This window comes from Cupressus sempervirens, chromosome 5, assembly GCF_028749045.1.
Source record: "Cupressus sempervirens isolate cs-2001-9-10 chromosome 5, ASM2874904v1, whole genome shotgun sequence".
Taxonomy (NCBI): Eukaryota; Viridiplantae; Streptophyta; class Pinopsida; order Cupressales; family Cupressaceae; genus Cupressus; species Cupressus sempervirens.
The window spans coordinates 236,983,134-237,009,325 of record NC_143122.1 but is presented as its reverse complement, the minus strand read 5'-3'; the positions used below and the strand labels follow the sequence as shown (position 1 = coordinate 237,009,325).

The 26,192-nt window shown below is 36.2% G+C and overlaps 1 pseudogene; it reads right to left on the bottom strand.

Annotated features, from left to right (window-relative positions):
- Nucleotides 1-275: 275 nt before the first annotated feature.
- LOC149555383 (putative receptor-like protein kinase At1g11050 pseudogene) lies at nucleotides 276-24,731 on the bottom strand (annotated as a pseudogene).
- Between the last annotated feature and the right edge of the window lie 1,461 nt (nucleotides 24,732-26,192).

Sequence of the window (26,192 nt, the reverse complement as noted above, 5' to 3'; positions counted from 1 at the left end):
CATAGCACTTGATGAAAAGTCACTGCAGAAAAGAACTTCAAGAAAATGAGTTGGGTCCCATTCCGTATTCTATTTGCCCAGTTGGAAGGGTCCTCAATCCACGCTAACAAATTAGAACATGCCACATCTGCGAGAAAAGGCTACTCAATGGGTCAAGGCGGTACAGGTCGCTAGGATGATGCTATGCGGACCAGTGTGGGGTCGCCACGAGTGTTATGGGACCAGGGTTCTAATGTGATCAGTAGGATCAGGGCAAGTCTTTCGTGGCTGTAGGATCAGAGCAGATCGACGGTCAGCGCTATGTCACTTTTTGAAAGTTGCACGACGAATATGATGGCGACATAACGCCCTCCTACCACGTGTCCAGTGAGCCTATGTGCTCCGTCAAATGTCAGAGAGGACCTGTCAGACAGTGATACGTGGTCAGTTCCTATTCATTGATGCACTGAGGGGAATGATCTATCTTGCTCGCCATTAGATCGATTTTGATAAACCACAGGCGCCATCTCGCTATGGTGAAACTGCGTGGTCTTTACCATGGCAACATAGTGCCTTAGTGACACTTGTCAGGTGAGGTCGTGTTATCTCGTAAACCTCAGGGGTGATGCTAGGTGTGCTGACAGCGAGGGAGCAAAGTGCAAAGTATAACAAGTCTTCATGATCGTCAGATTAAGGAGAATCGACAGAAGATGCCATGTCGCTATGGTGAAGTTGTGCGATCTTTACCATAGTGACATAACGCCCATCCTCCACGTGGATCAGTAGGCCAAGTCTCACCAAAGTATGTCAGGTGTCATTCGAGTGTGGTGCGATTCCTAAGGTGGCACCAGATATGATGGGCCTGGGGTAAGGACAGCATAGTGATGCGACGAGTCTTCATGATCGTCCAATTTTAAGGCTGATCAACGGTTGGTGCTATCTCGCCATCGAAAGCTGCATGGGGGATACCATGGCAACATAGTGCCTTGCTGACATGTATCTCGCTAGCTCGGCCAGGGTTGATGGTTAGCGGATGGCAGTTAGTGTTGTGATCAGGCTTGTAATCGTTGTAGTTAATGATAACAGTTCGAGGGTGGCGCGGTTAGTTCAATAAAGGAGGTCAACCACGGAGGACTTCCTAGGTGGCAGAATGAAAAGAAGCGAATAGCCCTCGTGGTCCAGTTAGCATGTGGAACCATTTGACCTCACTAACCCTGCGGATTCATGAACCAAGAGATAAAGATAATCAATTTTGTTGAGCAATCTGATCTTCATGATCAATCTTGACCTACCCAGAATGAATGCAGAATGAGGAAGAACACTCCACCATCTTGGTCGATCCATCTACCCAGTCAGAACATCGATGATGTCATTTTTAGTCCTCTCAGGACACCTATTGCAACAAAGATCAGATTTTCCTTAGATTCCCATGATTGTCCTTCGTAGGACTTAATGATAGGTAGCTGCAGGGTCACTTCAGCAGCAAAAGATCTCAGTTATGCCTAAACTATAAAGGCAGATTTTGTAGTTTTTGGAAGGAACTCTTTTTTTGATTTCTCTGCTATAGCTCCTAGGTCTGCAGTGTAAAATTTCCTTTGTCTCTGAGCTGTATAACATTCTGTATCATCTCCTTTAGCCATCGATGTGTATGTGCATCCATCTTGCCTCTTATTGGTGTATTGTTGAGATCTGTGGCTTGTATACTGTGTCTATTTTCGGCCTATTGGATAATATATAAATGAAATCCTTTTCCTTGTGTTATTCAGTTTGGTTTCCTGATCTGTATGTGGTTATTGATTGACATAAGTCTGGGTGTGTATGTCTTTTGAATGTTATCTTGGTTTTGTAGTGCATATATGGGCAGAAATGAAGTCTGAACACTCTATTTTGGTGCATCACCTCTTTAGATTAGACTAGGTAGATTTTCTCTCATGCTCTCCTTCTCCCTTTTCCTCTCCAAGAGTAGTTAGGTGCACCCTGATAGTAAGAGGAAGTCAGCCTTCTCCGAAGACTCAACCTCACAGTTCAAGTCCCATAGCTTGGAGGTTGTTTCCATGTTTCACTAGGTTGTCCTCGTGCATAGGCCTTGGACAAGGGTGCAAACCTAAGTGACAACATTTTTTGGTATGCCTAGTGGGAACTTTTCAAACAAAATTTAAAGTCTACTCGTGTCAAGAAGAAAGAGTTTCAGAGATTAATACTGAAGAGGTAGTGTTGGCTTTAGTATTTGAGCCTTCAAGAGGCTGATTCTTCAAAGTACTTGGTGACTCTGAGCTTCAAATATGAATCTAGTTCTAGGCCAAAGTTGCAGCAATTCATGCCCAGAGCTGAAACAAGGGCATCTTCTAGAGGTAAATTTCAATATCAAGAGCTTTCTCTTTCAAACCCTAGAAGAAGGAGGACTAGGACTTCATTATCACCAGTTAGGTGTGTGATAATAGTTAATATACCTGTAAGGTTTGTCTCTACTCCTCCTACTGCTCAAACTCAACCTAGATTGCCATCAACACTCATCAATAGAACACTTGTCTACATGGCACAACCAAGAGTTCATGCTTTTGCCACCTTTAATGGTGGATGTCCTCTATTGTTAGCCCAAAGACATGATATACTAGTATTTTCACTAAAAACTATACCTGATTTTACTGGTGAAACTTCCATCTCCCCTTTAGAGCATATCCAAGAAGTAACAAGCATCTATAATATTCATGGTATTACAGAGGATGATGTTGCTGTTAGACTTCTAGCCTCATCTTTAAATGGAAAAGCATTACAGTGGTATAGAGGCTTAGCTCATGGTTCTATAACCGATTGGGATGGACTAGGAGCAGGATTATGCAAACATTTTGAGGATAGAAGTGACCATCTATCACTTTTAGAGTAGTTGACTACTATTAAAAGAGCCCCCCATGAATGTATGACTGATTTTAACTATAGATTTCAAAAGACATGGGATAGAATACCTACTATAGTGAAACCTACCCCTGGTAATGCCTTCTTGCATTACCTTAGAGCTTTTAACAGTGATATTGCCACTACAATCTAAACTATGGGAGGAGATACCTTGTCTAATGCCTATGAGATAGCCATAAAAGCTGAGAACATCCTAATACAAGGAGGAAAGTTGGCTCCAAGGCCCCCTATGCCTTTCTTTCCTCATGTTCCCAACCACCAACCAGCAATGGCCCCTCTTCCTACAACTTCTACATCACAAGCCCTTGCTCCAGTTTCCCAAGCTTTCACATCCTCAAATGGGATAGATGAACTCAAAGAAATGCTCCAAGGTCTAGTACTAAATACAGATAAAAGAGAGAAGACCCTGGATAAAAAATTGCAAGAGCAGGGGAGGGAGTTGAAAGACCAAGGAAAGAAATTAGAGGATAGTTTTTATATGATACAAAAAATGAGTAACAAGGTGGTGGCCTTAGAAAACCAGCAAGCTCAAAGTGGTAAGCCTCCCCAATTGCAATATCAAGCTCCAAATCGTGGTAGGCCTCCTAATCAGTGGAATAGCTCTTTTGATTAGGGTAGGCAAGATATTCATGCTTCTACTTCAAGCTCAAATCAAAATAGAACTATAGTCTCTCAAAATAACTTGGCCCAAGATCAAGATTTCTGTCCTTCTTGCAACTATTCTTATGCCTATTGCATGTGCCAAAAGGTAGAATCTTATTTGGCCCTAACTACCCAAGAACCTGCAGCAAAGCAATTGTACAAGGAGGATCATTCCAAGGAGGCCTCATATATTCAAGGACATGATGATTTCTCTTTCATGAATCATCAGATTGGGGAGCATTGTAATGTAAACCAGGATTTTGTTGCTCATAATAATATAAGTAAGAAGAGAGCTATGAAACATGCTGCCCCTCCTTCTCCTAAGCAGGCTTCAACTTCAAGTGTTGCACCTCATGCACATGCAGAAAATGAACAAACAAGTACTTCACAACAGCAAAAGAAAGATTCTAGAAATAAAGATGTAGGTGATCCTTATGTTGCTCCATCTCAACCTCTTATAAATGCAGCTCCCAAATTTTCTACCAAAGTTCCTAATACACCATTCAGTGTGGTAGAGCAAATGAAGAAGACCAATGTGAACATTTCTATGTGGGATGTTGTTGCTACCATACCAATGCAGAAGAGGATGCTGCAACAGGAGTTTGAGAAGATTGAACCCAAGGATCAGCCATCTACCATGGATAGTGCCACAAGTCTAGTACAACTAGCAGGGGATGTGGAGACAAATAAAAAGGTTAGACCTCCTCCATTCTATGTTTCTCTAATTATAGGGGGCAAATTAGTCCACAATTGCATGATAGATTCAGGGGCTAGTAGCTCAGTAATGCCTAGGTGTGTTGCTGATGCTTTAGCAATGAAATATGAGCCCATTGTTAGGGATGTGTTACAATTAGATGGTAGTACTGTCAAAACTATAGGTATCCTTAGGAATGTGGAGATGGCCCTACATGCATGCCTCGGTTGCACTGTGATTCAAGATATATCTGTTGCTGAAGTCAAGCCCTATTTTGCCATCTATCTTTCAAGAGACTTCACTACTCAAATTGGTGGATTCATATCTCTTGATTGGTCATATATGTCATTTAAGACCAGATATGGAGCCAATGCCTCAATCAGAGAAGAACCTCAAGCCCTTCATCACACTGAATCTTACACCCCCAATCCCATCAACATGAATTGCCCTATTCTAGAGATGGATGAAAATGACATAGTAAATGAGCCTGCCACTTCCATAGCAGAGATTTCTAATTTCTTCTTGGATGAGTGGGCAAATGCATATCAACTTGAGCCTATATTAGAGACTCTTGAGACAGGCCTTAGTACATATTGCATAATAGAGAAAGATGCTCAAGTTCCTGACCTTGTTAGGACTAATGATGATATGAATGGAACATAGAGTATGTACTTTGATGGCTCAAGGAATAGAAATGGATTAGGGGCTGGTTTTATGTTGATCTCTCCTGCACAAATAAGATACTACTTATCCTTTAGACTCCAATTTAGTTTCACCAATAATGTGGCCGAGTACGAATCTTTGATTCAAGGTCTCTTACTTGCCCAAAAGAGAGGAATTCAAGCCTTGAGAGTATATGGGGATAGTGAGTTGGTAGTTAACCAAGTGAGAAACTAGAACATCACCAAAAATGACGTACTCAAGTCTTACAAACATAGAGTCTGGGATTTTCTTGAGGGCTTCAATGCATTTAATATTCAGAGCATTCCTAGCAAAGAAAATAGACATGCTGATAGACTTGCAGCAATAGGTGCATCTTATGATGTACCAGGGAATCTTGAAGAGAAGAAGAAGCAAAAAATAAGGGTGGTAGTGAGGCCTGCCATCCCTGACAACAACACTCATTGGTAGGTGTTTGATTCTGATAAGAAAATTGTGAGTTTCTTGCAGAATGAGGTAGAATTCTCAGATAGAAACCAATCAAGATTGCAAGATTAGTGTGGTGATCAGATCATTCATCTCAGTTCTAACAAGTTGACAAAGAGTCTCATTACCTTGGAGAGTGTCTTTAATCCTGATGATCAAACAAGAGGCAAAGGGATGAATCTAGCTATAGAAAAGGATGATTATGCCCCAGTTACCATTGCTGGTGGAAAATTTCTGAATGTGGGGAAGGTATGTTTCGAAACTGAGCAAGAAAAATTCATTCATCTATGAAAAGAATTTAATGATGTATTTTCTTGGACATATGATGACTTAAAAGGGTTTGACCCTAGTTTATTTCAGCATACCATAGATTTAATTGATAAGGCCAAACTAGTAAGGCAAAAACAGAGGCCAGTGAATCCTAAGATTGAACCTCTAATGAGAAAAGAACTATCCAAGTTGATAGAGGCTAATATAATATTTCCTATCAAACACTCATCATGGGTAGCCAACCTTGTCCCTGTTAGGAAGAAGAATGGAGAAATCAGATTGTGTGTGGACTTTAGGGATCTTAATCAGGCTTCTCTTAAAGATCACCATCCTCTCCCTTCCGTGGAGCAAATTCTGTCCAAGGTCAATGGGTCAAGGAGATTCTCTTTTCTTGATGGATTCTCTGGTTATAATCAAGTTCTAGTTAAAGAATCTGATAGACATAAGACAACATTTACTACTAAATGGGGCACATATGCTTATTGCAAGATGCCATTTGGACTAACAAATGCAGGTGCCACATTTCAGAAGGCAATGGAGATGGCCTTCAAAAAATTAATTGACAAATTTGTCTTAGTATACCTTGATGATATAACTATATATTCAAAGAATGTAGAAGATCATTTTGATCATCTAAGACAGGTATTTCTAAGATGTAGAGAGTTTGGGGTTTCCCTTAACCTAGCCAAGTGTGTCTTTGCTACAAGCCAAGGAAAACTATTGGGACACATTGTATCTGAGGATGGGATGACCATTGATCCAGAAAGAACAAAGGATATACTTGCCCTTCCTCTTCCTAAACCTACAAAGCTTCCTTGGTAGAATCAATTTTGTATGAAGGATTATCCCTAATCTTGCTACCATGGTGAAACCTCTTACAGCTATGCTTAAGGTATGGTCTTCTCATGGACCAGGGAAGGGAAGGAGAGTTTTGAAGAGATCAAGGCAGCCATAGCCTCAGCCCCTACTCTCATGAACCCAAATTTTGAGAAAGATTTCATCCTCTACACTTTAGGTGGTGAGTCAAGTATCTCTAATGTCTTGACTTAAACAATGGCAAGGATGAGGAGCAGCCCATAGCCTTCTTTAGTGAAGGGCTCAAGGAATATGAAGATAAGTACAACTTTTTTGAGAAGCAGGCCCTTGCGGTCATCAGAGCCTTGAAGAAATTCAAGCACCTCTTGTCCCAAAATAGGATCCATTTGTTGGTGCCCCATGCCAGTGTAAAAGACTTCCTGTTAAGCAAAGATATCAGTGAAAATAGAGCTGGATGGATCACTAAGGTAATGGAGTATGATGTTGATATTTAGATTACCAAGTTGGTAAGAGGGAGAGGATTGTGCAAAGAAATGTTATCAGGCCAGGATTTAGATGAAGAGGCTGCTATGGTAATAACAGAGTAGCAGGATGAAGGAAGTGCTAATGGTCCAAGGAGCTGGATAAATGATATGAAGAGCTTCTTATTAGGGAATGGATACCCTCAGGGATTGGATAGAACTAAAAGGAGACAATATAGACTGTAGTCCATTTCCTATGTTGTAATTGATGGTATCCTATTCAGGAGGGATTTTAATGGGACCCTATTGAGATGCATTGAAGAGGATCAGGCTGAGGGAATGATTAAGGAACTTCATGATGGCCCTGATGGTGGCCATTTCTCTGCAAGAACAACTGCCATGAAGATCATGAGGGCTGGTTATTATTGGCCATCTCTGTTCCATGATTTTTATGGATATGTGAGAAAATGTGAGAAGTGTGCTTTCTTCTTAGGCAAACAGAGGCTTGCAACTCTCCCCCTTCGTCCTATTCAGGTGGATCAACCCTTTGCCCAATGGGGGTTAGATTTTATAGGCCCCCTTAATCCTTCATCTAGTGCAGGTCATAAATGGATTTTGGCTGCTATTAATTATTTCACTAGATGGATAGAGGCAGTTGCCTTGAAGGATGCCACAAAACCATCAGTTGTTGAATTCCTTGATGGAATTGTATCTAGGTTTGGTGCTCCTTCTACTATCATCTTGGACAATGCTAAGTCTTTTGTTGGTACCTGGATTTGTGCATGGGCAATGAATCACAATATCTACCTAAGCACATCATCAAATTACTATCACCAAGGTAATGGTTTGGCTGAGTCTTCCAACAAGAATCTGATCAGAATCATGAAGAGGACAATAGAAGACAATCAGAGGGTCTGGCATAAGAAGTTAAGAACTGCTCTGTGGGCTGATAGGATAACACCCAAGAGATCTATTGGGAATTCACCTTTTGTGCTGGTATATGGTAGGGAGGCCAGACTCCCAATTTCATTGGAATTCCTATCCTTGGAGTTGGCTCATTAGCTGGAATTGATTGAAGATAATGCCATGTCAGTAAGAATGGAAGAGCTGATTGAACTAGAAGAAAAGAGAAAGAAAGCCATGCAAACCCTAGAGATGCATCAACAGTAGATGAAAAGGAGTTTTGATAAGAAAACTAGGGTTAGGACCTTCAGAGAGGGAGATTTAGTTCTAAAGTGGGATTCAAATAGAGAAAAACCAGGAAGACATTGCAAGTTTGACCCACTATGGAGTGGCCCCTATCTCATTGCCAGTTGCAAATAGGCTAATTCATTTCAATTGAGCTAGCCCAATGGAGAGATTTTTCCCATTCCAGTCAATGGGATCCATCTGAAGCCCTATTTTTGAAAATTTGGGAATCCATGAACATAAGTAATTTAGTTTCTTTTCTGTTATTTCCTGCTTTTCAAGAAATGCACGGGCATAGCCATCTCCCTGTGAGATAGCAGATTTTGAGGTGTCTCAGGTTGCAGAGGAAGTGTTGTTTTTTGTTCCTAGTTACAGTTGCAGAGCTACGGTTTTCAATGTTTTGATCTCCTCACAGACGGGTTAGGGTTTTCCAGTTCCCAGATTCATACTTTTTTGACTCCATGGCCCAATGGATTGTTTACAGGCACTGGTCATACACATAGCAGGCTTGTTTCCCCTGTGAGTCACCAAAATGGTTATCATTTGTTCGCCTTGCCAAGATTCAAATTTCAAATGTCCGGCCTGTCCAATGGCTAATTTCTAAAGTTACTATTATTTTAATGCCTAAGTTTTATAACATATTTTTTGTGCCTCACAAGTTCTCCTTCGTCAAATCTGAGAAGATCTATGGTTGGCACTATCTTGCCATCGAAAGCTGCATGAGATTTATGTTCGCGACATGGCGCCTAGAGGACACATGTTCGGTGGGTCCAGCTTGCAGGGCAGACATGTTTTGGCAGGTCAAAAAAATTCCACAACATCGTGGGTGCTATGTCACTATCGTGTGTTGGCCAAAAAATCTTCATAGCGATATAAGGCCCGAAGGAAAAGGTTTCACGGCAGGTAGGTTCCGTCACCGAGAAAGTTTTTCGATGGGCAGTCAGTTCACGGGCTGAAGATGAGAAATGTCAGTGAGGTGCTATGTCACCATCGAAAAACTCATGAGTTTTTTGATAGCGACATAGCGCCTAACAGAAAGTTGCTGCAGAAAAGAACTTCAGGCAAATGAGTTGGGTCCCATTCCGTATTCTTTTTGCCCAATTGGAAGGGTCCTCAATCCATGCTAACAAATCAGAACATGCCACATCTACAAGAAAAGGCTACTTAATGGGTCAAGGCGGTACAGGTCACTAGGATGATGCTACGCAGACCAGTGTGGGGTCGCCACATGTGTTATGGGACCATGGTTCTAATGTGATCAATAGGATCAGGGCAAGTCTTTCATGGCCGTAGGATCAGAGCAGATCAATGGTCAACACTATGTCACTTTTCAAAAGTTGCACGAAAAATATGATGGCAACATAAAGCCCTCCTGCCACGTGTCCAGTGAGCCTATGTGCTCCGTCAAATCTCAGAGAGGACCTATCAAATAGTGGTACATGGCCAATTCCTATTCATTGATGTACTGAGGGGAATGATCTATCTTTCTCGCTGTCAGATCGATTATGATCAATGATAGGCACCATCTTGCTGTGGTGAAACTATGCGGTCTTTACCATGGCAACATAGCGCCTCAATGACACGTGTCAACTGGGGCTGTGTTATCTCATAAACATCAAGGGTGATGCCAAGTGTGCTAACAATGGGGGAGAAAAGTGCAAAGGATGACGAGTCTTCATGATCGTCAGATTAAGGAGAATCAATGGAAGATGCCATGTCGCTATGGTGAAGTTGTGTGATCTTTACCATAGAGACATAACGCCCATCCCCCACGTGGATCGGCAAGACCAGATCTCACCAAAGTATGCCAGGTGTCATTCGAGTGTGGTGCAGTTGCTGAGGTGGCACCAGATATGATGGGCCTGGGGTAAGGACAGCATAGTGATGCGATGAGTCTTTATGATCGTCTAATTTTAAGGCCGATCAACGGTTGGCGCTATCTCACCATCAGAAGCTACACGATGGATACCATGGTGACATAGCCCCTTGCTGACACATGTCTCGCTGGCTCGGCTAGGGTTGACGATTAATGGCTGGCAGTTAGTGTCGCGGTCAAGTTTGTAATTGCCGCAGTTAATGATAACAGTTCAAGGGTGGCGCAGTTAGTTCAATAAAGGAGGTCAACCATGAAGGACTTCCCAAGTGGCAGAATGAAAATAAGCGATTAGCTCGCGGGGCCCAATTAGCATGTAGAATCATTTGACCTCATTGACCCTATGAATTCATGAACCAAGAGATGAAGGTAATCAATTTTGTTGAGCAATTTGATCTTCATGATCAATCCTGACCTACCCAGAATGAATGCAGAATGAGGAAGAACACTCCACCATCTCAGTCGATCCATCTACCCAGTAAGAACATCGATGGCGCCATTTTCAGTCCTCTCAGGACACTTGTTGCAACAAAGATCATATTTTCCTTAGATTCCCATGATTGTCCTCCGCAGGACTTAATGGCAGGTAGCTGTAAGGTCACTTCAGTAGCAAAAGATCTCAGTTATGCCTGAACTATAAAGGCAGATTTTGTAGTTTTTGGAAGGAACTCTTTTTCTAATTTCTCTACTACTGCTTGCAGGTCTATAGTGTAAAATTCCCTTTGTCTCTGAGCTATATAACATTTTGTATCATCTCCTTCAGCCATTGATGTGTATGTGCATCTGTCTTGCCTCTCATTAGTGTATTGTTGAGATCTGTGGCTTGCATACTGTGTCTATTTTCGGCCTATTGGATAATATATAAGTGAAATCCTTTTTCTTTGTGTTATTCAGTTTGGTTTCCTGATCTGTATGTGGTTATTGATTGATATAATTTTGGGTGTGTCTGTCTTTTGAATGTTATCTTGGTTTTGTAGTGCATATATGGGCAGAAATGATGTCTGAACACTCTATTTTGGTGCATAACCTCCTTAGATTAGACTAGGTAGATTTGCTTTCGTGCTCTCCCTCTCCCTTTTCCTCTCCAAGAGTAGTTAGGTGCACCCTGATAGTAGGAGGGAGCCGGCCTTCTCCAGATACTCAACCTCACAGTTCAAGTCCCACAGCTTGGAGGTTGCTTCCATGTTTCACTAGGTTGTCCTCGCGCGCATAGGCCTTGGACAAGGGTGCAAACCTAAGTGAAAATAGTGCTTGCTTGAGACCATAGAGTGATTTTATTAATCTACACACCAAATTTTCTTCACCATAATTAATAAATCCTAATGGTTGTTGCATGTAAATTTCTTCTTTTAAGCCAATATCATGTGTGTGATCTCTTGTAATAATCAAGTCATCCACATATAATACAATGGCAACAACTTTATCATCATTGTATTTTACACACACATCTAGATCAACTTTACTTCTTTTAAATCCAACATCTAGAAGGTACTTATTTATTTTGGAGTACCATGCCCTTGGTGCTTGCTTGAGACCATAGAGTGATTTTATTAATCTACACACTAAATTTTCTTCACCATACTTAATAAATCCCGATGGTTGTTGCATGTAAATTTATTCTTTTTTGTCACCATGCAAAAATGCACTTTTTACATCCATTTGAAAAAATTTCCAACCAAACTTTGTAGCTAAAGAAACTATTGTATGAATGAAAGTCATTTTGGCAACTAGAGCAAAGGTTTTAGTATAATCTATATCTTCTATTTGCGAGAAACCTTTAGCCACTAACCTTGCTTTTGTATTTTTCAATAACTCCATCTTATGTAAACTTTTTCTATAGGTCCACTTGCAACCAACCACATTTTTTCCTTTTGAAACTGTTGTTAGTTCCCACACTCGATTCTTTATCAAAGAGTTGTATTCTTCTTGCATAGTTGCTTCCCATTCATATTTTCCCTTTGCTTCTTCATATGTGCTTGGAGTGTTAACCCGCATCACCTTAGTCATAAGAGCATAGTTAGAAAATATATTTCTAGGACCTTTCTTGATAAATTTCTTGGATGCATCTAGATTTCCTTGGATTTTCATTATCACTTTCACTTGATTCTTCAACTTGAGTCTTTTCTCCTATAGTAGTTTGCACACCTCGACTTTGACCATTGATAGAAATAGACATTTCTTCATCAATCAAAATTTGAAAGAAAGATAATGTTGGGAGCTATGATCCTTAATATCTTCATCAAACCATACATTTCTTTTAATATATATTTCATTTGTATTAATATTGTACAACCTATATCCTTTTGATTCATCGCTATATCCAACCATTATGCACTTATCACTTTTCCTTTCAAGTTTGCTTCTTCTCTCATCAGGAATGTAAGCATATGCATTGCAACCAAAAATTCTAAAATGAGATACTATAGGCTTTCTTCAACTCCATGCTTTTTTTGGTGTTATGTTCAAAACTACCTTAGTAGGTGTTCTATTCAAGATATATATGGCAATATGAACTGCTTCAACCCAAAATTTAGCTTCTCAATTTCTAGAGTGAAGCATACACCTAGTCATTTCTATTATAGTTCTATTTTTTCTTTTAGCAACCGAATTTTTTTGGGGTGAATAAGAGATAGTTGATTCCTTATTTATGCCATGTTCTTTACAAAAATCTAGAAAGGCCTTATTCATTATTTGGTCCCTCTATCAATTCTTATTATCTTTAAATACTTTCCACTTTGTTTTTTCAGTCAAAGATTTAAACTCCTTAAATTTTTGAAACACCTCATCCTTATTTTGTAAAAAATACACCCAAATTCTTCTAGTATAATGATCTATAAATATGAGAGCATACCTTGATCCTCCAATTGAAGGTGTTTTAAAAGGACCCATTATGTCACTATGAACTAGATGTAGAGGAGTTTTGGTCTCCATGATTTATCTTGTGGGAAACTTTCCACATGTTGTTTTCCCATTGCACATCCTTCACATACCTTTGGATTTGATGATATCTTTGGAAGCCCATGCACCATTTGTAATCTCTCCATAAGCTTGAGACTTTGAAAATTGACATGCCCAGAAATGCTTGTGCCATAACCTACTCATATCATCATATTGGGCAATAGCACACATATGTTTATCTTCACATTTAGAAGTAAATTCTTGAAACTTATATTATCCATTCTCCATTTTACCAATTGAAATAACTCTATAATTATCATTGACATCTTTGATTAAACATTTATCATTGTAGAATTCTATTTTATATCCTTGACTTACAATTTGAGATATTGAAAGTAGATTTGTTTTTAATTCAGGGACTAACTTCACATTTTTGAACAAGCCATTTTCAACCTTGACATTACCAGTCCCTTTAACTTCTAAAGCACTATTATCTCCCAAATATATATTCTCTATATTATTTTCACTTATTGATTCAAATTGTTTCTCATTATGAGACGTGTGTTGTGTAGCACCAGAATTAGTAACCCAATCATCTGTGAAAGTATTATTTTCTTTAAGTGCAACACAAAATGCATTTCTTTTAGAATCACCAAATTTTGAAAAATTATTAATCATCTTCTTTATACCTCTCTTCTTCTTGAAACATTCATTTTCCTTATGACCCATTTTTCCACAAAAATTATATTTCAATTTACTTTTATTATGATCTATAGATGAAACACTTTTATTTTCATACTTCCAATTTCTTTCTTTAGATTGTTTATCTTGTGTTTTCTTATAATATTGTTTTTCCTATCATTACAAATGCTTGAAATTCACCATCATATAACTCTTTTTCTTTAACTTGTCTTTTCTTTTCTTAGACTATCTTAGCATGCAATTCTTTAGACTTAATACTTTTTAATTTATCCACAGTATCTAGACCCCCTATAAATGATTGATAAGATCTTGGAAGACTTTGTAATATACTTTGCACAAAATCTTTACCATCTATATCTTTTCCAAGAGAAGCAAGATCATTTTTCTTTTCCTTTAATTTACTTAAATGTGGAACTATCTCTTGTCAGCTTGATAATTTCATATTATATAACGCAATAGTGAGTGATAAGATTCATACATCACCTGAATTTTGATATAGATGCTTCAAAATTTCTCATACTTTGAGTCTACTTCTCTCATTATGAATTTCTGGAAAAACCTCCTCTAAAAGTGAGCTTGATTAGAGCTGATGCCTTCTTGTCCCTTCTATTCTAATTATCTTGATCCTTTTGTAGATTTGTAGGCCTTTGTTGATTTCAATATGAGATACCAATCATAATTAAAAAATTTCATTCAATTTAATTATAGGCAAAGTCACACCAAGTGATTCCATTGAAAAATTCTATTTTTTTTGGATGAGAATGAAAGAGATTTCAAAAGAAATTCAAATTGAGATTAGAGTTTTCTCACCAAATTGTTAAGAAAACTTTTATCTTGTTGCAATATTCTTTTTTTGCTCATAAGAAACAATGTTGATGTTGCTCACTCCCAGCCTACAACTATAAATATTCATAACAAAAATAGCATATATTCACAACCCCAAAAACTAAAAGTTCTCTGATACCATGATGAACTATTTTAATAAAAATAGAGCATAGAGAATAGTAGCAGAAAAATAGGGCAAAAAATTTGGTAGTAGAGTCAGAATAAAATGAACAGATATGCACATTATAAATTGAAACTTTATTAACATAGTACACTCCAATTTTTCTACATACACTTGTGAGGGGAGGCTTCTATATTTATAGAATTTTTTGCAACCTCTAAAAGATTCTAGAGTCAGCTACAATGGAGAAAACAAAGAAAATCTAGAATCTTCATTTCTATTTGTTCAAGAGTTTTTGGAAGGCATAATAAATGTCCAACTACCACAGTTGTACATAAACATTATTCTAACAAATTGTTTGAGTTTTATATACTAAGTAGGCATTGAAATATGTTCCATGCAAGGTTGGCGTATATATATATTTTAGCATCTATGTTCATTACTAGAATGATATTAATGGTAAGTTACCTGCTATTGAATTTCTTTATCATTTTAGTAGTTCTAGCTTCACATACAAAGCTCAAAAGTTTTGAGAGGTTGGAACTAGTTGAAATGACATGTTATATATTTTATTCTAGTATATCGAAAGATTAAAAAAATAATCAGAAGAAATAAAACATTTGCAAACAAGGCAAAAATAAAACCAGTTTAATTTGACAAATACTAAATCACTTCAATTGCTTTGTACATTAACCTAATTTCATGAACTGAATTTTACCAAACCAAAAGGGTAAAAGGGTGTTTTATTAATGACAGGTTAATCTTCAAAAAAAATGCATTAAAGACAAAACAAAGTCAAAAATTTTTTTTTTCTTGATTCATAAAAACGTAATTATTTTTTTCCAATTTTTTTGTTGTTTTCGACTACAAACTATGCAAATCATGAAGATCGAATGCTGAAATTTTCAAAAAAAATCTATGATGTTTTCAATTTTTTTAAGATTCACGAAAACGTAGTGATTTTTTTTCCAATTTTTTTGTTATTTTCGACTACAAACTATTCAAATCATGAAAATCAAATGCTGAAAATTTCAGAAAAATCTTTAATATGATATTTTCATTTTTTTGAAAATTGGTCAACTTCAGTTTGTAGGGAGGATAGCCACGTCCCTTTTATTATGCCACGCAACCAAATTAAAGGTTTCCAAATAATAATATCCGAAATCATGTCCAAAAAATGTACAGTGGATAAATGTGCCATCGATTTAGTCTATTCTAAAATATTATGTGTCCTGCATCATAAATTTAGCATCTGATTGCAAGTGTAAATGTAGGGAAGAAATACTAACATCAAAGAACCATTTTTCTATACACTTTTTTCGGAGCTAGTATAAAATATTTTCCCAGGGAGTTCAGGCCATAGAACAGTAGCTACAAGGGAAAGCATTAGATGGGAATAGAATACATACACGGCCGCCTATTTTTCCCTGATGGACGATTTGAAGGAAGGATATAAAAATCTGAGAAAATTCGTCTCGTCGGCCTCTGCTTTGTGATTTTATATAGGCAAAGGCTTTTATGGCATTGCAGGAATGGAAGCCTCTCCCTTCGACATCTTCAAAGCTTCTGCCATGCTTGGCCTCAATTCCACATTAACATGAGCACACAAAATACCTACCAAAACAAATCTCTCCATTGTTTTAACTGCTAATTCCCTCTGCACATTGTCCAATATATCACTAGATCGATTTTATTCATTTATGTTGTGGATCTCAATCTCGCTAGTGAAATGTTTCCTCGAAGACCTCTAGAAATGGGTAACCTCTCCTCTGACGTTGTGGCTAACACTTTCATACTAAGTTGCAATCAAAGTTGGTGCCTTCTTAGATGGCAGATATTTTGGAGGACAGGGTTCTTCTGAAGATGGTTTGATGGATGGTGAATCTATGGAAGAAGTTGGTGGGGAATGGCAAGATTTTTTAGAGGTCCCAAAGAGTTGGTTGAGGGTGTTGTGGTGGGTTCCCCTTCTTCTAATGGGCTCATCCAAAATTTCCAAGTGGTGTTACCTGGACCTTTTGTCTTGATTGTAAAGGTAGTCGTGAACTTTTTGGAGCTTGAGGTTTAGCCCTCGAAGCTCTCTGACTCAACTGAGATGTTTTGAGGTGTTTAGTTTTGGCAACCTCTCCATCGAATAAGTTAACCTTGGGGCTCAAATAATCTTTTCCTAGTTTGGTTTGCTCTCATGAATAATTTTTTGATGATACAATGAGGATGGGTGAGTTCTCTCAAGGAAGCCAAGGCTTTCAAAGATATCCTCTTGATCTATACTAAGGTCTTTGATTAGTTGATTGATTGGGGAAAAGGTTATTTGATCTTTATCAATACTTTGGTCACTAGACAAGTGAAGATTGTGAATATCTTGGGGTGTAAGGTTAATAATCTCCTCACATTCTACCTTGGTCTTCCACTAGGGCTCAAGCCTCCAAATTATTTTTGGTCTTCTTTAGTTGATATTTTTAATAAAAAAACTTGTTGGCTAGAAAGGTGCTTTGTTGAAGCAAGCTGAAAAACTTTAGCTAATCAAGCCAACTTTCAAAATCTTCCTATTTATGCACTCAATTTTTTGAAGATGTCAAGTAAGTTTATGGAGTTGAGAATCAAATGGGGTCACTTATGTATTCAAAAATGTGTGGGTTAGTAACATATCTATCACTTCTTCAAATGATGGAGCATGGTTGGTAATGAAAATTTAAAATCCCCCATAAATCATGATAAGATGCAAAGTAAAGTTATTGACTTGTCAAATCTCTATAACAATGAAGGGGAAGTATTGGAACATTAAATTTAATGATGATGATACTTTGGCAAGAAAAAATCCCAAGAAAAGGTATAGTTTCCTCACTTTGTGGGTGTTTAGTTTTTTATTGTGTATAATCATTCTTCCTCCATTTCTTTGAATGTTGCATTGAGAGTGAATTTGAAGAGTTTTGTCTCTGAGTCTGGTATAATGGGAGGCAAAATAAAAATAAGGGACTCGAGGAATTGTAAGAAATGGATAAAATAAAAAATGGTCTAGGAGAAACTAAAAAATGGTGGTATTGTCTGATATTTGAATTGGATGAAAGACTCCAAGTCAAAGATAGCTATACAATTCATCAATGGCTAGGGTTGTGGAAAGGAAATTGTAGTTGAACATTAAGGTCACAGTGAATATTATGGGGTTGAATACCAAAGGTATGCATTTTTATCATAACAAGGAAATTTTTTATGTTTCTATTAGAATGTTTCTGAAAGAGGACGTCAAGAACAGGTAAAGGAAAAAAGGAGATATATATTGTTTCTTTGATTAAGCTTATGTAGAAAAAGGTGTTAAAAATTATTGTGGAGTATATAACGCTTGGCAGGCACTATGATAGATCCCATACCTACCATTTCATTATGTGGAATCAATTTAGGTATAAGAGGAGGGTCGACTTTCACTTTTACTAGCTTGGTTCATTAATACAGAGGATTAAAGTCTTTATGGAGAAGCCCAAAAAGCCTAACTTGTATAAAAGGCTTATGCATTTGATATTTTAGTTAATGTTAAAAGAATAACAAGGAATATTTAGTGTCACCTATTATGGAAATTAAAGGAAACCCTTTGAGCCTTGGTAGTAGTAAAGGTAAGGGGAAACAATGAATGGTAAATCTCGAAGATGTTGCTCTGGAGATGACCAAAAGAAAGAAGCAAATAATTAACTATAAGGAAATGGAAATAGAGTTGAAGGGGGAAAGTTTTGATGAAGAGCATATGGAAACTTTTTTTAATCATGGTTTGAATATTATGTAGACAATTGAGGAAGGGAAGAGTGAGGATTCTTATGGGTCCATTGAAAGGCTTTACAAGCCCTCTAGTACTACTCAATCTCATGTGTCCTCCCAGTCTCTATAGAAGGAAGATCCCTCCCCTATTAAGAAGAGTGATCAGAAGAAAGACAAATTTGTGGATGAGAATGAAGAGGATATTAAAAAAGAGGCCCTTCACCTAGTGGATTATGGGGAATCTATTGAGCATGATGTCTAGATTTATTCTCAAGCCTCTACAGAGAAATTAAATAAAAGATTAAAATAGAAGAAAGGTGAGGAGGGTGATGGGGGTAAGAAATAGGACAACAATGAGAGAAACTATTTGATGCTCAAAATGGTGGACCCAAATGAGATTAATGTTAAATTGGTGGATGATGATTTGAGGGATGTTAAGGTCAACCGTGCCTTTGGGGTTTCGCAAATAGTGAAATCTATTTCTCTTTATACGTTTTGGATGGATAAATGGACTTTGAACTCCTTTAAGACATTAAACCTAAAATAGAGAGTTATTTAGGATAAGATGGAAGAGATCCAAAGTATAATGATGGATGGGAGTGAGAAGGTTAAGGCTAGGGATAAGGTTAATAAAGATAAAGGGATTGAGGGCCTACAGGAAAGAATCAACAAAATGGAAATTTTGGTAAATTGTGTTACCAATAGTTGTCAGGGGGTAATGGAGGTGACTATGGATTGCCTAAATATGTTCGTGGGGAAGGTGGATCTAAATTATAGTAAGTTATTGGTTCATGATCTAGAGGCATCTAAAGAAAATGGGGACACAAAAAGTCCAGGGAAATGTACTAGAATGAGTACAAGAAAGAAGAAGTATACTAGCCCTATTCCTAATCAAGAATCTACATTAAAGAAGCCATCTATAGAATTAAAGAGCTCAACGAGGAGCTAGTCAAGGAATTGGCATGATTTTAGTCATCTTGGTATTTCTTGTCTTTTCTTTTGTTTGTTTTTATGCCATTAACTAGTTTCAATTGCCTAGTTGTAGGCTTTTTCTTGTTGCTATTGTAGTGGGTGTACTAGTTCTTTTAGGTACTATTTTATTTTTGAACTAAATTGTTAGATCTGAGGTTTTAAATCTTGGGGTTTTGGATCCTCTATTAAAAAACCTACTTTAACTCTTAATCAAAAATATTTATTAAATGTAATTAGATGTAGATGGTAGTTTTTAGTTGTGGACGGATTGAAAAAACCACACATATAATTCATAAGTTTCTAATATCTTGTTCTTGGTTTGTGTCAACCAATTGGTTGTAGTAATTAATTATTTTGATAATATACTCATCACCATTCTAGAAATTAAATTTTTGGATTATAGTTAAGAATAAATCTTCACTAATTACCTAGTGACAAACACATATAGGAACTAAATTCTTAACATCAGGCTAAGATTGAATTAAATCAAGTGAGTTTGATATGAAATTTGAAACAGGTTGATGATAAAATATGATTTATCATGCCATAGGAGAGATTAAATCTTCTCAAATGATGCAAGAACAAAATCACTATCCAACAACTTTTCCCTATGTATAGGAAGCAAGACAACATACAAAATGAAAGATTGATGCACCATATGCCTTCTCTAACAAACTTGGCAATCTTAACTCTCAGTAATATCATCTTACTTGATCTATCATGAGTCCAAACTACTCATTGTACAAACTTTATAACCCACAAAGTGTGTAAAGCAAAATTGCAATTATAAAAATTTATTATTAAAATGCATATAAAATTTTAATTATTATATAATTTTATATATGATTAAAATTTATTTAAATTTTACCTTTAATTTATTATCCATGTATTCCTTGGATTTCTTATAGATATGTGCTAGTTAAATCAATAAATATCTAATTATTGGAAGAGACATTCTACAATCTAAAAAGATACTAATAAAAACCAAAAATGACTATCAACCATTTTTAAAAAACTAACATCATATTTTTAGAAGTTTACTCATCTCTATCATGTATTATAAATTACAAAGCTTGAAATATTAATCATGAGTTGGCCATGAATGTCTCTTACACAAAATCAAATGAAAGAGATACAAAGAATTCTCTATCCATAACATAGCATTATAATCCTAAGAAATATATAAAAAATCTACTTTTCATGAAACTTGTGCTTTTTCATTATTCAAAATAAATTACAATACATTCAGTTACATTTCTTTTTATAACTTTTAGAAACATGAAAAATAACTTTTCAAGAAAATAAAAGTGTTAAAAATATAGAAACTCCTATCTCTATTAAAAAAATAATAATTAGTTTACAAAGAAACTAAGAATATTAAAAAGCATGAAAGTTACCATCTATAAATACATACTAAAATGTTTAAAATCTAATTCAAAATATCTTTATAAAAACTACATTGGCATCCCACTTGGCATCATTATATCAAAAAATATGTTAACATATGAAATTATTGACCCTTTCCAATTACATAAAACTAAAATTTTAATACCTTATAATAATTCAAACAAATTTTTTGTTATCTTTGAGGTTGTTTCCCAAAATAGTAAGAAATAAAAAAGAAAGGTTTTATATTAAAAAAGGGGCGCATTCGCCAAAGTTCCTACCTTCATGTTTTTATGGTTGACTGAAGTAGTATTGCCTGAAGGGGAAATTAAATTAGTTATAATTAAATTAGTTAAAACTTTGATAATTTATTGTAGATGGAAAATAGAATTTTTAATGTCATTTTAAGAAATACTTAAATAATAAATGTCTTTTGACTTAAATCATATAAATCTAAGATCAACAAATCAATGAAAAATAATAATGATCGTAATAACATAATAATAATTTTAGCTTATAAGAATAATGTAATATTATTGGCATGATTGATTTACTAATGACTAAATTATAGATCATTATTCAATTTTGAGTTATCTCATATGTAAAAAATTGAGTCTTGTAATTATTACTTTAATAGTGCTAAAATATTGAACATCTAATAATAATAATGTCATTTCAATAATAATTATGTTATCACATAGTATTTCATTAACATCTATTATAGAATTCGATATCTCTTGGTAACCTTGTGAGGTGGTCATTATCTATGTTATGTTTATATCGATTTCTAACCATGTAAAAGCTTCAAAGCTTGATATATGTTTTTCAAAGTTAAATAGCAATGATATCTACATTCCATATAATATATGTTTCAAAATTATAAAATAATATTAAAATCAAAATATATAAGTATTTAAAAAAAATATGACCTTATTATTCAAATTCCTTATAGTGATGGCACTATCTTAGACAAACTTAAATCTAGGAACATATACAAGTTCATTGATCATAATGAAGACATTATTGCTCATATTAACAAAATCTAGTATTGTTCTTTTGATAATAAAGCTTGGAATAAGTTGCTAGATTATATTTGGAAAAGTCTCGTTGAGCCAAAGATTCAATGTTTTAAATGTGGCTAATGTTAATTGATAGACTTCTGCTTAAAAGAGATAATCAACACTCTGATATATGTAATATCTGCAGGTTGCATGATACGAGTAGACATATTTTGTTTGATTACCTTTCTGCTAAAGAAATATGATTTTTTTTTGTATTTACTATCCCTTTAATGTGAATATTATTGAAATTGTTACGAGTCACATTAAAGGGCTTAGTAAATATGCTAATTTTTTCTGGAATATGTTGTCTTCTAATATTCTTTGGTAGATCTAAAAGTGCAGGAATGAGGAAAAGTACTAAGGTAAGCCAAGGGTTCTTACTGAGTTTTATCATAGACTCACATATTTTAAAATATTCTTGTAGGTTCAAACTACCATGATTATTAAAAAGGATAAATTACAAAGGTTTCTCAAGGATGGCCAAGCTACATTCTTCTTTTACGAGATTAATTATGGGTATTAATGGAGGAGGACTCTTGATAATTTGCGAATATTTGAGCACACATGCTAGAAATTGAACCAAGCTATTAAAAGGAATCATAACGCTAGAAAGGAGGAGATCTTTATGTTGTCCCAGATCCAAGAGCGAAAGAGTATCATTTGGATGGAAGGCCCACTTGGTTGGACTGTGTGGGTGGATACCTACTTTGATATTCTGCACTAGTTCTGGTGATTTTTTTTTTAATGTTGGGCTCTTGTTGTATATGATCTATCCTAGTTGTATTATTGCCACTTTGGCATCGGAGTGAGGCTATGCCTCTTTTTTTACTCTTGGTGAACTGTATACTTTTTGATCTCTCTATAGTTAATGCGAAAAAAAAAAAAAAAAAAACTCTATATTTGAACTTGGTAAGGAAAATAGATAGGGATAATTAATATTGAGTAGATATTCATTTGTGAGGTGGAAGATAAAAATGATTGGTTTTTTTTTAATTAATCCACTTGTCACAAATTTGGAAAAGATAAAGTTATAATTAATGCATTCATTAATAGAGTTGATAGAAAATATTTGTATTTTTGCTGGAGAAAATTGAATTTTTTCATTGCCAAAAATAGAATTGTCCAATAGAATGAATGAAAAATTAGAAAAAGATATAAACATTTGAAGTTTCTTTTAGTATTTGAAATCCTATGAATTGATTGGTTAGTTAAATTGAAAAATTGAATTGAATTAAAACAATAGTATCTTGCCAAAGGCAAGAACTAATAATAGATAAATAGACAAGAGTAGAAAAGATGTAGGGAAGATGAAGGGTTGTATGGGACCGTTTGAGTTTTATATACTAAGTATGCATTGAAATATATTAATTTCCATGCAAGGTTGGAAATTACTAGAATGATATTAATGGTAAGATACTTCTATTGAATTTCTTTATCATTTTTGTAGTTCTAGCTTCATATATAAAGCTCGACATTAGCTTTTTTTTCCACTTTTGTCATACATGACTAGGCTCAAAAATTGTTGGACCCTATTGATTGGCAACTTATTTTTTATAAAAGTGTCAATATGATACTTAAGTACATAAAGTTATGAGATGCAAAATATAAAAAATAAAACATTGTTAAAGTTGATATATATTGCTAATTTATGATTATTTTGTAGAAATTTATATTATTTTAAAAATTTTGATATATGAGATTTTTGTAATTATTACTGATTTATATAAAAAATGAAAATCAATATTTATCTTTAAACATAAAATGAAAGGTATTAACACAATCAAATTTTCATAAAAACAAATTCCAAGCCTAGTTGGAAGTAATGGCTAATGTCTATGTCGACATCAAAACATCAATTTTTTGTTTTTAATAATTAAATTTAAATTTAATTTAGAACTATATGTTAAATTTAAATTTAATTTAAAAATACCATTTTGATGCCACCATAGACATCCTCATAGAAATGACATGTTTTATATTTTATATTTTATACTAGTATATCGAAAGATTTAAAAAACAATCAGAAGAAATAAAAGATTAATAGACATTTTTATTTGTGGACAAGGCAAAAACAAAATCAGTTTTATTTGCAGACAAAGACTAAATCACTTGAAGTGATCTATACATTAACCTAATTCCCCGAACTGAATTTCACCTCCCACAAAGAGGAAAACATGTTTGTTTAACTATTCCATGCAACGGACTTCAAGATTTTCAAAAATTTATATCGAAAATCATGTCAGGAAAATGTACAGTGGATAAATGTGCCATTATCCATAGGTACAATGGATAAATTTAAGCATTTAGTGTCTCATTGCAAGTGTAGATGCAGAGAAGAAATACTACATCAAATAATCATTTTTATACACAGTTTGTTTTTGGGAGGTTGTATAAAATATTTTTACCATAGAACAGCTACAGGGAAACGCATTACATGCGGACAAAATGCATACACGGCAGCCTATTCCTATTTTGTTGTGACAGAAGATTTGGAGGAAGGATTTAAAAACCTGAGAAAATTCATCCCATCGGCCTCTGCTTTGTGATTTTCTATAGGCAAAGGCTTTTCTGGCATTGCAGGAATGGCAACCTCTCCCTCCAACATCTTCAAAGCTTCTGCCATGCTCGGCCTCAATGCCACATTAACATGAGCACACAAAATTCCCACCTTAACAAATCTCTCCATTGCTTTCACTTCTAATTCCCTTTCGCACATTCTCCAATCTATCACTAGATCGATTTTATTCGAGACCTCGAGAAGCTTCCATACCCAATCGGTTATACGGCATTGACAAGTTATATCCACGACCTTTCTGCCGCTCATGATTTCCAGCAACACGTACTCCGGCGCCAAATACCCATGCGTGCCTGCTACTTTTGACCCAATCAGAGACTGCCCTTCCCTTATGGCCAGCCCAAAATCCGCAATGCAGGGATTCATGTCGTCATCCAGCAAAATATTGTCGGCCTTCATGTCTCTGTGATATATCGCCGACCGAACACCGGAATGCAGGTAACACAACCCCTTTGTGATGCCCATTATAATTTTCTTCCTCTGCTCCCACGTCAGTCCTAATCTCCCATCTCTAATTTTTCATCCAAAGATGTACTGATCCAGGCTGCCATTAGCGAGGTAGTCATAAATGAGAAACCACTCATGGCAGCCCTGTTTGCCATCACCGGCAACACCGAAGCCATGGAGAGCCAACAAATTTTGGTGGCGAAAGCTGCTCATCATCTCCACCTCATTCCAGAAATCATTGACAGAGCACTTTTTCAGTCTCTTCATGGCAATCATCTGACCGTGGTGAAGTACGCCCTTGTATACAATGCCAAAACTCCCCTGCCCGATTAAATAGGTGCTACTAAAATTGTTCGTTGCCTCCTCTATTTGTCGTGCATTGACTAACTGCACTGGGCTCCAGTTTTCATGGAAAGAACACTTCATTTTCTTCACAACAACCATCCCATGATCTTCGGCAAGTCTTCCCTTACACACCATTCCAAAATTGCCCTGCTCCATTAAATTGGCGCAACTAAAATTCTTGGTTGTGTCCTTGATTGGCAGTATATCTAATCGCACTAAGCCCATGTGAATCCTCAAAAGGCTTCTGAATTCACGAAATGCCTAGTTTTCCCACTAACCCACCACCAGCAACTGATTCCTACGATGTAGAGCAAGATGATAGCCATGGCGGCACCCACACAGACGTATAAAACCATCTCCAAACAAATTCTCCACTTGTTTGGATGAAAGGGAAGGCCCATAATACAACTTGTGCCTTTTTGGCTCATGGGTCCAAATTCATTGGCTACGCCAACAACATATAGAAGTGCGAGAGAGTTGCATTGCAGATTAGTTTCAGCTGTGGCATTTTTCATTCTCCCCACCAATCTCTTCAATACCACCTATTTGTTGTTATGGCATACGCTACAGGCAGTGGAAAAAGAGAGATCTCCTCTGCAGGCTGTGTCCATTAATGGAGTCGGCCCTAGCTTATCCATACAGTCCCTTTTGCTTTTTATGCCGCTATAAAGACGAGGGCTTGATACAAACTTTGATATATCGCTGAAATAGAGAGAAACCAAATTTGATGGAAGACCGATAGAGCTCATCCATTTCTAAAGTTGTGTGAGGCATGCAATGGCAGAGGCGTTGTCGGGGAGATAAAAAATAGATTCATCCCGGAGCAGCTGAGCAAAACCAACTCCCAAGAAACTTCTCAATGTGTCACTACACATTTCAAGGTCTTTGGAGGTCTGAATTGAATGACAGGTTGATGGGTTCCATTGAATTCTAGTAATGTAGTCGAGATTCATTGAGCATTTTGGTTCAGCATTAACCACCAGAACTGGAAACAGTAACAGCATCACCATGAACACCTCCATTTTCAGTGATACTTTCCATAGAGAAAGTTGTTACTTGATTACAGAAGAAATCAATTTCCAGTTGCTGTAACTCTTATAGAACCAGTGAATAATGGGCTAAATTTATACAGAG